Source organism: Pseudorasbora parva, chromosome 15 (genome assembly GCF_024679245.1).
Source record: "Pseudorasbora parva isolate DD20220531a chromosome 15, ASM2467924v1, whole genome shotgun sequence".
Lineage (NCBI taxonomy): Eukaryota > Metazoa > Chordata > Actinopteri > Cypriniformes > Gobionidae > Pseudorasbora > Pseudorasbora parva.
In genome coordinates this window covers 41,661,945-41,675,192 of record NC_090186.1, presented here as the reverse complement: position 1 = coordinate 41,675,192, position 13,248 = coordinate 41,661,945, and the positions used below count along the sequence as shown (strand labels likewise).

Sequence of the window (13,248 nt, the reverse complement as noted above, 5' to 3'; positions counted from 1 at the left end):
TGAAAGTTGACGCGTCTTGCATGGAAGATGACAGAAAGTGCAGAACCCAACTCGACCGCAGCAGAGAAAGCGATTTTAACCCTCCAAAAACTAAAAAGCCATGTCTGGAAGTAGGACTGGGCAATAAAACGATAACGATAATTATCACGCTATAATTTTCCTCGATAAAACGATAACAACAGTTCGATAAATTCTCTACACTGTAAAAAATTATTTAGAAAAAAAGTTACCTGGTTGCCTTAAAATTTTGAGTTCATTGAAATTTTGAGTTAATACAATGAACATTTTTTGAGATTTGACAACCTTTATTAAAATATTATTAAAAGATTTTTTAAGCATGTTGGGTAATTGTGTGTGTTTTATTTCTGATGACGCAGTGAAACATGCCAAATAGTGCTATTTTAATGATTTATCACATTTTTTTTGTGGTTCAGATACAAAAATATTTTGAGTTTCTATTTATTAAACAAATTTCCTTCATTGTATCAACTCAAATTTTTCTTTTCAATAAATGAAAACTTACTTTTTTAAGTTAAACTAACAAAAAACAACCAACATTTTTTACAGTGTATATAATACTTACGCGCTATGCGTAATTCTGCGCATGCGCATTGCAGACCGGGCTTCTGGGTGCTGCACGTGGTGTTGTTTACAGTCACAGTGGCTGACAGGCTTGAGGATCGGCGTGAACTGGAGCGAGAAAAATGAGAGGGAATGAAGAAAACTCAGAGCTCACGACAAGCTCGGAGGACATGGATATCGTTGACAAGTTAGTTCGCTCAACTTTAGTGGTTTGGAGATATTTTGGCGATCCCATCCGACATAAAACGTGCGTGGACTGCTTATCATAGGTTCATCACGCGGAATTTAATTATTCAATTATCGTGATTCTTCAAAGTTCTTCCAGAAAACATTGAGCCCAACACAGCGGTAAAACTACATTAACTACATTCACGCAGAGCAGGCTTATCACCTTGTTAGTTGTAGTGGGTGACTTACAACAGGCTAACGTTACCAAACTATAATCACTAAAACATCGGACTTGTACATCGTTATCATAATTGTTTGTCTTTGGTGATGTATTAATGACTCAGCATTGCCTGTAAAGAGAAATAATTTAATTCGATGTTTAAAATGAATAAGATAGACTAGACAGCCCTTACTGGAGATCCACAAATACTGAACTTTGCTCTCTTCCTCTTCTCCTCTCCCCAACCAGCCCACTGTCGGTGAGGTGTGTGTGTCAGTCAGTGAGATGCATGCATTGTGTGTGTGTGTGTGTGTGTGTGTGTGTGTGTGTGCGCACGAGAGAGAGAGAAATGCACGGTGGACCAATCCACTGTGAGGCAAGGGGGGGGGGGGGGGGGGGGGGACTCAAAATGTTTCTCAAATTAAAATTCATTTTTTTTGCCCATTTGCATTTTTATTGTTTTACTACTTACACAATTAAGTATATATAATGATATTATTGATGTATAGTGTAGAGTAAAAAAAATGCTGGCCAAAGTTAAGATTTTAATAAATAAATCTACCTCAGTTTTAATAAATTGTTCACCTGTTTGGGAAGTGTTTTTCATGTTTCGACAGTAAAGGATAGTTTAAAACCACAGTTAACTGTCTGTTTTCTACATCTTACACTCAGGAGACAAAATAAAGATTTTACATTTATCGGGATATTCATCGATATCGACTGATATGGAAAATTATTATTCTGATAATTTTTTTGGGCCATATCGCCCAGCCCTATCTGGAAGTACTTCGCATTTTGGTCGGTAGGAGGTAAAATTGTTGAGCCGAGAGATAAAGTTGAATGCAAGCTCTCCGTTTAAGATTTGAACAGATATAATCCAAGCCCCTTTGATGACGTGATGATTACGCTACTGTTGATCATCTGTCCGTCATCTTCTAAAGCCCGCCCTGATGATTTCATTGGTCCGAACAGTTTCTGTTCAGAGATGATTATTCCACTATGGAGCAAGACCAGACCGAACTGCCCGACCTAAAAATTATGTGGGCGGGGCTAAGTTCGGCTGGCATCCAGAATAGGCTACTGTACTTACTGTATAGATATTGCACGAAGAAAGGATAAATGCACTGCTTCCACTGGTCTGATTAGTTACCGTTTCATTAAAACAAAAAGTTCGATGTTTACCACAGCAGAACTCGCTGAGCGTTCACTATGCTGTAAAACTTAAATTAATATTAATAATATTCGTTTCAATCACTAAATAAAGCGTGCTATATTTGGGACAAGAGGCAACCTTAAAATGCTTTTCTACAAAACTCTTGATCAGCACTCAATGTTTGTTCATTTTAAACCATTACGAGCAGAAGAGCGAGGTCTGCAGTCTTGGCCATTATGATGTGAGCTCCAGACCGTCAGCGGCGTTCATCGCTCATGTACCCGCAGAGAACAGCTTCATCTAGTTGATTTACTTGTTTTTGTGCACGTAAGTAATACGTCGTCAAATATGTTTAAACTTAAATAGACTACCTATACAAGTAGTGATGTCTCTGTTTTAATTTGACGTAATACACAACCAGATGTTCGAATATTCGTGTTTTTTTTTAGAGGGAATATTCGAATGTCATTTTTGAGCAATTTTGACAGCCCTAACTTGCACCGAAAACATTCAGCTTTGGGGTCTTCCTGTGCGAATCGGCCATGTTTGTAATTTGTAAAGTAAAAATTCCACCGCAAATTACCTACCATATTTCACCAATAATAGTAGTCCTGTTCGAATCGGCATCTCTGTGATTTGGCCAGGATTAGACGGATCGTATATAATTGTTGCGAGGTTTTTGTCTGAACTGAAGCGGAACTGAATCTTCCGCTGTATAAAGTCTGACTCCTGTCGCTGGTCTGAGCTCAGTTCAGTTTATAATTTGTAGTGTCCGTTCTCTAACTGAACAAAATAATTTGTATTACTATAAAACAATCAAAACCATATCGATACATATGACTGTTTATAATTTCATACAGCTATATCTATAACAAAAAAACATTTATAAGTCTTGACATCATATCCGGGAGATAAGTCAGTAAATTCCAAGTAAAATCACAGGCTTTGCTTATCCCGTGCGAATGCGCCACGCAAAATTGAGATGTGGGGAGTCATTTCTAAATCACAGAGCTCCCTAGATAATACTAATCCTGTGCAAATAGGGCTCAAGTCTGTCAAAACTGGTGTTTGTGTCTGTCTTTAGTTTTCACCACTGTGGACAAGTAAACAACAGTTCAGAATTAATTTCATTATGTTTCATTATGGCTGGGGATAAACACTCTGTGCGTTGTTTGCATGTGAGAGCAGCATGCACAGGCAGCTCTCGAGGGGGTTGCCTGTGTACATTGTAATCGCATGCACATGAGAATGCTGCACTCCTGCCGAGTGCTCTTGGAGGAGAGCGCTTCACCTCACGTTCCCTGCTGTCCCGCTTCTGCCGAATCTGCCTGAGCTCCTCACACAGGGCTACCAAGCAGCAACCTCGCCCAGTTTCTTTTGAAGCCAGTACGGAAGTGACTTAAATTGCAATTCATCAAGTGGCCACTAGAGACAGGCTCCAGAAGGGAGCAGAATCTCATTGAGCCCCATGTTAAAATGCCCAACTTCACAGCAGAAAAAAAAACTTGTTTACAGCCTGGTACATAGTGTGTGTTTGGTCTTTACGGCTAATTTTGCCCTTCATAACAACTGTGAGGGGATGCATTTTTTTTTTTATAACTCATTCGTTTACATTATATAAAGGCTTAAATTTCTGCATGATCAAGGACATGGCCACTTTGATTGACAGGTGGATAGCTATTTATCCGCTGTCTGTTAGTCATCGCATCACCTAAGCTCCGCCCACATCCCACCCTTTTGCCCATTGTCAGTTATCCAGGCATGATCCCCAATGACGCGCTGCCAAGATGGCAACGGCCAGCTTGTCTCTACTTTTACGCTTCAAAACTGCTCTTCAGAATCCTATGGGTGACGTCATGGACATTACATTAGATAATCTTCCAAACATATCTCACTGGGTCCTGCAGTTCAGGTCTCGTCCGCCCTGTTTCAGCGGGGTTCTGCTCACAGCAAGAAGTACAGACTCTTCTGCGAAAGGAGGCTGTAGAAACGGTCTGGCTTCCCAGCAGAGAGTCAGGGTTTTACAGACGGTACTTCATCGTGCCAAAGAAGGATGGAGGGTTAAGTCCAATTTTAGGTCTGTGCCATCTCAATCGTTCTGTAGCAAAGCTCAAGTTCAAGATGCTTACACTTAAAAAGATGTCACAAATCAGATCCAAGGACTGGGTTGTCACGATAGATCTAAAAGACACATACTTCCATGTATCCATCCTTCCACATAAGCAGCACAGGAAGTTCCTGAGGTTCGCTTTCAGGGGAGAAGCGTACCAATATAAGGTCATTCAGTTCGGTCTAGCATTGCCACCCTGGACTTTCACGAAATGTGTGGGGGCAGCGCTGGTCCCCATGCGCATGCAGGGGATCCGCATTCTCAACTATATCGACAACTGATCCTAGTGCAGTCAGCACAGATGGCACATAAAGATGTTCAACATCAAGATGTTCTTGCACACATGAAGTTGGGGCTGAGGTTAAACACAAAGAAAAGTGTTCTTTCTTCAACACAGAGAACCACTTGTGAGTTGGAATTCAAAAACTATGCAGGCTCGCTTATCTCTGGCTCGCATTGCGTCGATTCTCTCAGCAGTAAAAGGGGTGAAGTTAGACCAGTCATTAACTGTCAAAAAGTTTCAGAGAGTGTTAGGTCTGATGGCTGCAGCATCCAACATGAAACCTCGGGGCCTGCTGTGCACGAGACTGTTGCAGAGGTGTCTCAGAACCATGGGATTTTCCCTGAGGTGAAATACTTTTTGCATGAGCAAGGTCATGGGGCACTGCCTTTGTGCGTTGGTAATGTGGAAGGAGCCATGGTCCCAAGGACCTGTGGGTTTGAATTGTCCCAAGGGCCTGTGTTCGGAGCTCCTTGTCTTCGTGCCATGTTAACGATGGATGCATCCCTCACAGTTTGAGGGACGATCATGAGTGTCCCTTAAAGACTTTCGAGCCTATTGAAGTAGTTCCTGAGAAATTTCTCACACTATAACACTATTTTTGCTTGCTATTACGCCTCTCAAGAGAACAGGTGACTTGGAAGCTCTTCCGGTGGCATTACTGTGCTTGGAATACGGGATCAGCCTTCACCTTTGGTTATATGGACACACACACTACTAAGAGTATGGCTGCTTCTAAGGCTTTATATTGAGGAGTTTGCACAGAGGGCACTGGTGCTTGATTCGCAGTGTGCAATGTTCACACGGACCACAATGGTGACGCAGCGCAAGTTTCCTTGAAAGGGAATACTTCCTGCATGCCCGTGATCGTCTTGCTTCCACCTTTTCCAGAAGCTGAAAGTGTTTGGTGCAGGTTTGCTTCTTAGTTTTCTGACACGTCACCTGCCTATGATGACACAGAGGCGTTCCCAAAGCTCCAACACAGCATATCGTTTCCTACAAACGTAACCGAGACGTTTTATTTTGCAATGCAAGTAAGCTTATATTGACTACAGTTATTAATATGTTGTTTCTCTCTAGTTTTTGCCTGTGTTTTTTGTATGAAAGCCTGGCCATAAATTATATCTGCACAATTTTGCATGTTTCATTGAGTTGTCACAAATAAAATAATTCACTCCAAGCACAAATTTGCATGATTGCAAAATCTGTAACAATTTTAGGGTGGCAATGTCAATGATTATTGAAAGTTAAGAAAACTTTCATCCACTTCTGTAAGTGTTATAATGCTTTGCTGCATTGCTTGAGCTATCCTAAACCACATGTTTTTTGTTTGTTTGTTTTTTAATTAATGATGTCAAGATATTTATTAAATATTTGGGGTATTTTTTAAATTGTTATATTATTTATACAATGTTGTCAATATTTGTTTCTCTTAAGCAATCTGAAAACATGGTGGACATTTTGTGAGGCCGTAGAACAAAATTAAAATTGGTTTCGACAGCTGTATTAATTGTTTTGACAATACTGGGCTTAGTTCTGACAAATATGTCTAATCAAGAGATAAAAACATATTGCAATTTTAAAGTTAGAGCCCAGATATGATTTAAATGCTTCTGTGAGCTTTCACACAAAATTTTTAAATCTATACACACCTCAACAAAGAATAACTTCAGTCTGTGACGCATGTCTGAATCATTCAGCACAGCTGTAGATGAGCAGAAGAACATGTGGACAGATCCGTATTCATGATTAAGAGCGTGCATGCTGTTATCAATAAAATATTTGATAAACAGGGTATAAACAACAGCATCAGTTTTAGATTTCGTTTCCTTGTCTTGACCAACATCTTTCATCTCCAGCCAAATTTCTGCACAGAAATGTTCAGTTTAAACATTCCATGCAATGCATATGTCAATTTTTAGTTATTCAAAAGAAAGAACCATACATAGACTGAACTCAATGGGCTTGTTTTAAATACAGGGAGACTTTGGATGTTGAGGCAGAGAAAATGTAACTATAAAACCATTTTGTGAAGTGGAGTCCCAATAACGTCTGAAAATAACAAAAGCTTAAAAGCAGAACGTTTATAGTGCACATCTTAAGCTATGTTTGCTGTAGTTACAGAGGACTGGCTACAAATTACACAAATGCCTCTATGAAACGACTTTATTCGGAATTGCATATTACCAATAACAACTGCAGTTTTGACCAGAAAACATTAACCATGATAAGCCTGACGTGAAATAATAGTCAGAAAAATCTAATTTAAAAAAGATACCATTTATTGAACTTTTAGACAAAATCAAAAAACTAAAAAAATCTAAAAAGAAAAGTTTGCACTTGTTTTTGTTGAGTATCATATTTTTCCACAAGCAGGCCATAGCAATGCTGCATGTCAGCCAGGAGTAAAGCAAATAAACCACAGCTGTACCTTATCTGGGCCACAAAATCTGTATATATTATATAGCGTATAATCTCAGCCTTAATAAGCCAAGTAAGAAGCAGAATCAACAAAGGAAAGAAGAGAACGGGGGGGATCAGGGGTATGTTTCCTAAAGCATCATTAGCCAACTATGGTCGTAAGTTCCGCTGAATTGTGTTACAACAGAACAAACTACAAATTCAACTCCAATTAAGGGGTTCGGTTCATGTTTTTCATTTGAAGTCACTATTATGGTGATCAGCGTTTTCTTTAGTTAGGCTTGACTTTAGTTGATATTTTATTTTGTCTTGACTGGCTGCTGTAAGAGTGTTTATAAAAGTCTGATTCTGATTCATCTCATAAGTGTTGTCACATTCCAACCCAATGATGTTACAGCATGAGATACAACAGTGTTGCAGCAATCAGCTATTATGAGAGATTTCTTAAACACGCTGTACAAAAAAAAAAGTTTTTAACTACTGAATGATTTAGACAAACATGAAAAATCAGAATATGAATCAAAGGGTACTTCAGCGATGGAAAGATGAATCTGTATTACTTGGTCATTAATCTAGTGGAAATGTGAAATTATTTTTGAATTTGGTGTTTTCTAGACTGAGAAAAGACAGAAAATGTATTTTTGTCTCATGGCGATGAAAGACTACAATTCCCAGAATGCTTCGCTGCCCTGTGAGGCCATTCCCAAAGCCACCGCTACTGGATTACTGTGACTGAGTTGGAGAAGACACTACAATTAAATACTGAACGTGTCCATTCAATATAATGATCGAGTCGGCAAGTGAGTCTCACACCACAATGCTCCAGGAGTCAGATTACATTTAACGTCATAAATGAACTGATGAGCTCTCGTGATGAGAGCTGAGGTAATCGCGACCACACTCGCGGCATATATTCACAGCGCGTGTTCAGTCTGGAGCGTTTTCAGTACATGCCTTTGGAAGCTTAACTTTCATAGAAATGTATTTGAGCTGTTAAAACGCTTACATTGCTCTCAGCATAGTTCAGTTTCCATGAATGCCTGCAGCTGCGAGCTGTACTATGAGTGTGATCTCCATCCCCCAAGTGTGGGAGTAAAACATGTGGAAATGGCTCCCTTTGCTGGCTGTAGTCTTTAGCCTCTGGCCAAAAATTCCAAAGATAACGCAAATATCCTCAATTTGCGTCACGGGAGGAATTTTTCCAGAAACAAAATTCATAAATCTCTCGTCTCAGCGGGATATGGGGTGGAGCATAATCATTTGAATATACTCCAAGGTTTCTAGATACAAAGCCATATGCTAATCACTGAAGTAACCCTTTAAATATGGTGACGATGAACATTCAACTTCATGGCGCAATGCATGCTGGGTGCCATCATAGTACAAAACTCCCAGCATGCATTGAAGCATGAATAAATAAATAATACAGCTCAATTATCCTATTTCCTTTATTACTATACTATATACTACTAATACTATACTATTACTATTACTATAAAACGGTTGTTTTTGTTGTGAGCTTGTTTTGGCTTGGCTAGCTTGTTTTGGGATGTTCATAGTTGATCTGTTTATCTTTAAAAAAATGTGTAGTCTGTCTGATTTTCCCCAGCGTATAGGCTGTCCCCCATTACCAAATCATACACCACCACATCACATAGGCTAACTCAATTAGTATTACTAGTTTTATTACACTCACACTCTCTGGTTGTTTCTGCTGGAAGTGTAAAGTTCTGTTGAAATGCAAGTGCAAAGGGGATTGCGATACCATTTGAGTTTTGTGAGGGTTGTGGCAGGATGCAGAGGAAGTGAAATAGTGAATGGGTGATTTTCTATTGCTATTGTAAAATGGCAGGGTCATAACTTTAATCTTTTTAAATGCTATTGCAAACAGACTTTGCATTTCCATTTTAAATTTGGCAGACATGTTACATACACAGAAAAGTAAATCCAAACACAATTGCAAATCACGCATTTGTGTTTCCATTATTTCACAACATATACGTGCACAAATTGAAAATGCAACTGCAAATAAAATGTACAATTCCTTTTGAATATTTTCTTTTGAATATCGTTACATAGTGTACATTGAGTCTCACCCACAGGTGTTAAAAACTAACACTGGAGCGGTGTTGAATCTATTCTTTGTTTGAATGTTGAACTATGAATTGAACTATAATTAATCAATTAAATTTACAAGTGATGATTGGCCATTAGTGATGACACCTGCTGTTAATGAACAGTCTACAAGAGAAGTCCTACTGTGAAAATAATAATACTCTCCAAGCAAAAGGCACCACACGGTACAAATACAGAATGCTTCCATTGTAATCAACAAAGCTGCAATGGTGCCAAAAACCTAACATCAAATTTAAACGATGCATTTGATGCTCTAATTTTAGGCATATGTTCTAAACGAGAGCAATGACAGATGTAGTTAAATAGGTCTATTAGTAAATATGGCATCATTTTCTAAGTGAAATCTGTGAAACAGCAGGATTACTGTATGCTATTTTAATGCATTTCCGCCTTAATGTGTGAACGTTTGGGCAAATTAGACTTCCGAGCGGTTACAGTAACACAAAGCTCCACGTTAATCCGCATCATTTTCACGTACGATAGGCTTTTGAGAATTTGCTTCTCATAAAAATGATTTGTTTTGACGCAAACAAATAAATCAGTCCTTAATACTTGCTATGTGAACTATTAAACATTACGAAAGGCCAAAGCCAGCTTAAGAGCAACAGTGGCATTTGCAGTATTCAAGTGTGTATAATGTGTGCGTTTGCATCTTTCATGTTCCAGAACTCATAAAACCATACATCTGCTGCATAAATTTTAATGAGTACATGGCTTGAAATACGCTTATTATCATGTTTTATTTCCTGGCTAAGGGATATTTGTGGAGAATGCACAATTTGCCTTTAAGCTACTGGCACACCTTCACCATAACTGGAAAAAAGGAAAACACTAAACTGAGGATATAGGTAGTTTCCCAAGGTATCACTCAGGTTAGAAGGGAACAACTGTGCATCCAAACTGTCCGTGGGCCGTTCATGAACTCTAAGACATTTACTACTGCTGACTGTGTGGAAAGAATGTAAGTCCTGTTTCACACTGCAAACTAAAGTATGAATTTATTTCAGGCTACAGTACTGTAAAACTTTTTTCATGACCATAATAATTCTGAATAGCTCTCCTTGCATTTCAAAACAGTTGACAATCACATGATCAAATCGCTTAATCTGCTGTATTGGGTCAGGCATTAATATTGCCTGTGCAAAAAGACAGTATTTGAACAATGTTTTTTTTGGTCAAAATTATGCTTTGTTGAACGACCTTAAATTTGAGTTGTCAGATTACTATTAGCTAGTAAAACTGCATGGCAGAATAGTAAACATAATTTCTCCATTTTCTCAAGATGCACACCAGTTTTTTCTAAGGCACGTTTATAATGTGCGTTTATATATAAATTCTTAAAAGTCCTAAATGAATGGCCAAAACACAAAAATTATTTAAATTTTTAGTAGGGTGACCACCTGGTTATTGCTCAGTTGCAGTACAGTAGATGTAATTTTGCGGGACAATTCCTGACGTGTATGAGAGATACATTTACTACCATTATACTATGTAAATGCTGATTAACATTAGTTGGAAAGCCTATATGCCATCATTATAGCATTTTAAATCGTCAGTAAGCTTTGTTAATTAATTGTGACTGGCTCTGTGATTGCCTGGCACTCAAGTTGCCCATGTTCAAGTGATACAATGTCTACTAAATATAAATGAACCATTTTTACCAGTTTCAGTGCATATTAAACTTGTGTTTTAGTTGTGCTTGTCCTGTCGTGTAAACGGCCCCTAAAAGCTCTGGTCACTATAGAAATAAAAAAAAAGCTTGTTACATAGAAATGTAACACGGTACAAGTCATCCATGACTCTCAGAATACATCACACCAGGAATAAACTACGCAGATGAATTGTGTGACTTGTCTTTTAATCTTATCATTTGGTTTATTTTTGCAGTAGTTTTGTTGTGGTTCTCTGGGCGTGAGTTTCATTAAAGGAGGAAAAAAAAGAAGAACATGGGTGATCTTTCTCAATACTCCACTTTCATTGCATGTTTCTGGCTGCCAAGTTTCAGCTATAGAAGCACGCAACATTCGGTTGGTGAAGCTTGCTTGCTCTCATTGGCTATCGCAGGAACACGTCAGGGGCAGCCCGATCAAGAATCGGAAATATCAAATATGTTTGATGTGGGATTGTGTGGGCACCAACATGATTAAGAGCATAAAAAAAAAATGACAAGCCTCAAATCGGGCCACGCCCCTCGGTCGCTTAGGGCTAAAAATAGGGCATAACATCTTGTGTTGAGAGCCTCAGTTGCTTGTGTTGATGTTTAGAGTTTATCTGCATATTTTGTTGATTGACATCATTGTTGAGATTCATATCTATATATTTATCCATCATTGTTGAGATTCATATCGTTGTTCAGTGTGTGTGTGTGACCAGAGGTCAATAATTTAAAGGTGAGAGTTGGTGATTTGAGGTGACCCCCTTACAATGCAATGAAGTTGATCTTTTTGCAAAACTGAACTTGTGCGATCCGCCACCTAATACAGTTGGGTTCAGCAGTAAAGTAGGAAAAAAACAACAGTATAGCCACTAGGAATACCCCTTCCTATTATAAAACAGCAAGAAAAACGGCCCCAGTAAAGGAAGTAGGAGGTTAAGGAGACAGACAGACAGGATTTGTGTGCAGGACTGATTAAAGTGCTCAGATAATCCACCTCAAAGCACGTAAAAGTGCTCAGCGTCAGAACACAGCCAGCTGTGAGGCTTCACTTGATGAATTACAGGGAGTTTAAACTCTCTTAAGTAAATGTAAATCTTTCTACCCTCCCACCAAAGATCCTGTCAAAAGTTTTTTTATATAATAGCAGTAATTGAATTTGCATCTGGTGTGCTAGATGCATAATTTTTGACCCGGACCAATTCATTTATCACACTGTTGACTGATGCAAACTGCTGAAACAAACAGACTATAATTCTTAAGTTACACGCTGCAATTTAGAGACCCACTAACTAATTTTGATATAATGACTACCAATAATCCAGGGCTTGACATTAAGCCTTTTCACATGCATGCAAGTAAATCATTCACAAAAAATTGTTTGTTTTGTGTGTTGTAAATATTTATTCTAAAGCAATATTCTCATCACTGACATTTAAATCTGCATCTTTAAATTTTGAAACTTTTAAAAATGAAACTACACCACCACTGTCATTAACCCTTGTGCACGGTTCGATTTCTGTGTACACCCTTTATGGAGCGGGTCAAATTGACCCTAATTGGATTCAATACAATTTCTCAAAAATCACACTATGAAAAACAACAAAGATTTAGGTACAAACTGTAAACTTTTAATATCAACATTTGTAAAATATTCCAAAAAATATATATCTGAAGATATGATTTAATAAAAATGTTTTTTAACCATTTTTTAAAAATGTTTTGTTTTGACAAAATTTGAAAATAAATATTATGCTTACATACACATTTTTTTACTTTTTGTTTGTTTGTTTTCACATCATAACTGAACACTTAAATTTAGCTGTATAATGAAAATATTTACTTTTTCCTAAGTTGGCTGTTTTGTAAACTCATTTCATGAAGTCAAGAATTTACTTCTAACATGATGAGCACACAGCAAGTGTGTGCTTTCTGCATATGAATTTCTTGCAATTCACACACATGGTGCTGGTTTTGCTGTCGCGCTTAGATGGGCACAGCTCATATCTCTTCAGTTTTTTCCTATAATCTGTGTTCACTCCTTCATTTTCTGTGGATCTGACTCCAGATCCACCTTCTTGTAGCCTAGAAATCTAGACGCAAATTTAATCTGGACGACCCAATCACATCGTGTAGGTAGGCTATAGAGTCGGCGGCCGGGGCCATAATGACGACGGCCGAGTTGCGTTTGTGTGCTTCTAGTAACACAGTCTTCTAGTAAACACAGAAACTGGCGAACGGCGGCGGTCTTTCGAATCAGCTCTGCCCGCGCCTCCGGAAGACTTGGAGTTAAGCTTTCCTCTGAGAAAAGAACAAAGAGCGGCACTGAAGTCATTCTTAAAAAGGGAAGATGTGTTCGGAGTTTAGCCGACCGGATACGGCGAATGTTTAATCAGTCAGCGAGCTCCCCTTCACCGTCGTTGCTCCGGTTGGTGTACCGCTATCCTATCGCGCGCAGAGGGAGTTTGAAAGACAACCGTTTATCCCGCCCCTCGGACTGAGCCCTGTCTATGGTGAGTTTCCA

At 38.6% G+C, this 13,248-nt stretch overlaps 1 long non-coding RNA gene across 2 annotated transcripts in view; it reads right to left on the bottom strand.

Annotated features, from left to right (window-relative positions):
- LOC137041653 (uncharacterized) overlaps positions 1-13,248 on the bottom strand; it is a 145,389-nt gene that overhangs the window by 89,114 nt on the left and 43,027 nt on the right. The window contains exon 5 of one of the 2 annotated variants that reach the window (XR_010898133.1): positions 584-690. The exons of the other annotated variant lie outside the window; for it this stretch is intronic. This is a non-coding gene — a long non-coding RNA (uncharacterized lncRNA). The remainder of the gene's footprint in view (positions 1-583; positions 691-13,248) is intronic. 2 annotated transcript variants of the gene reach the window in all.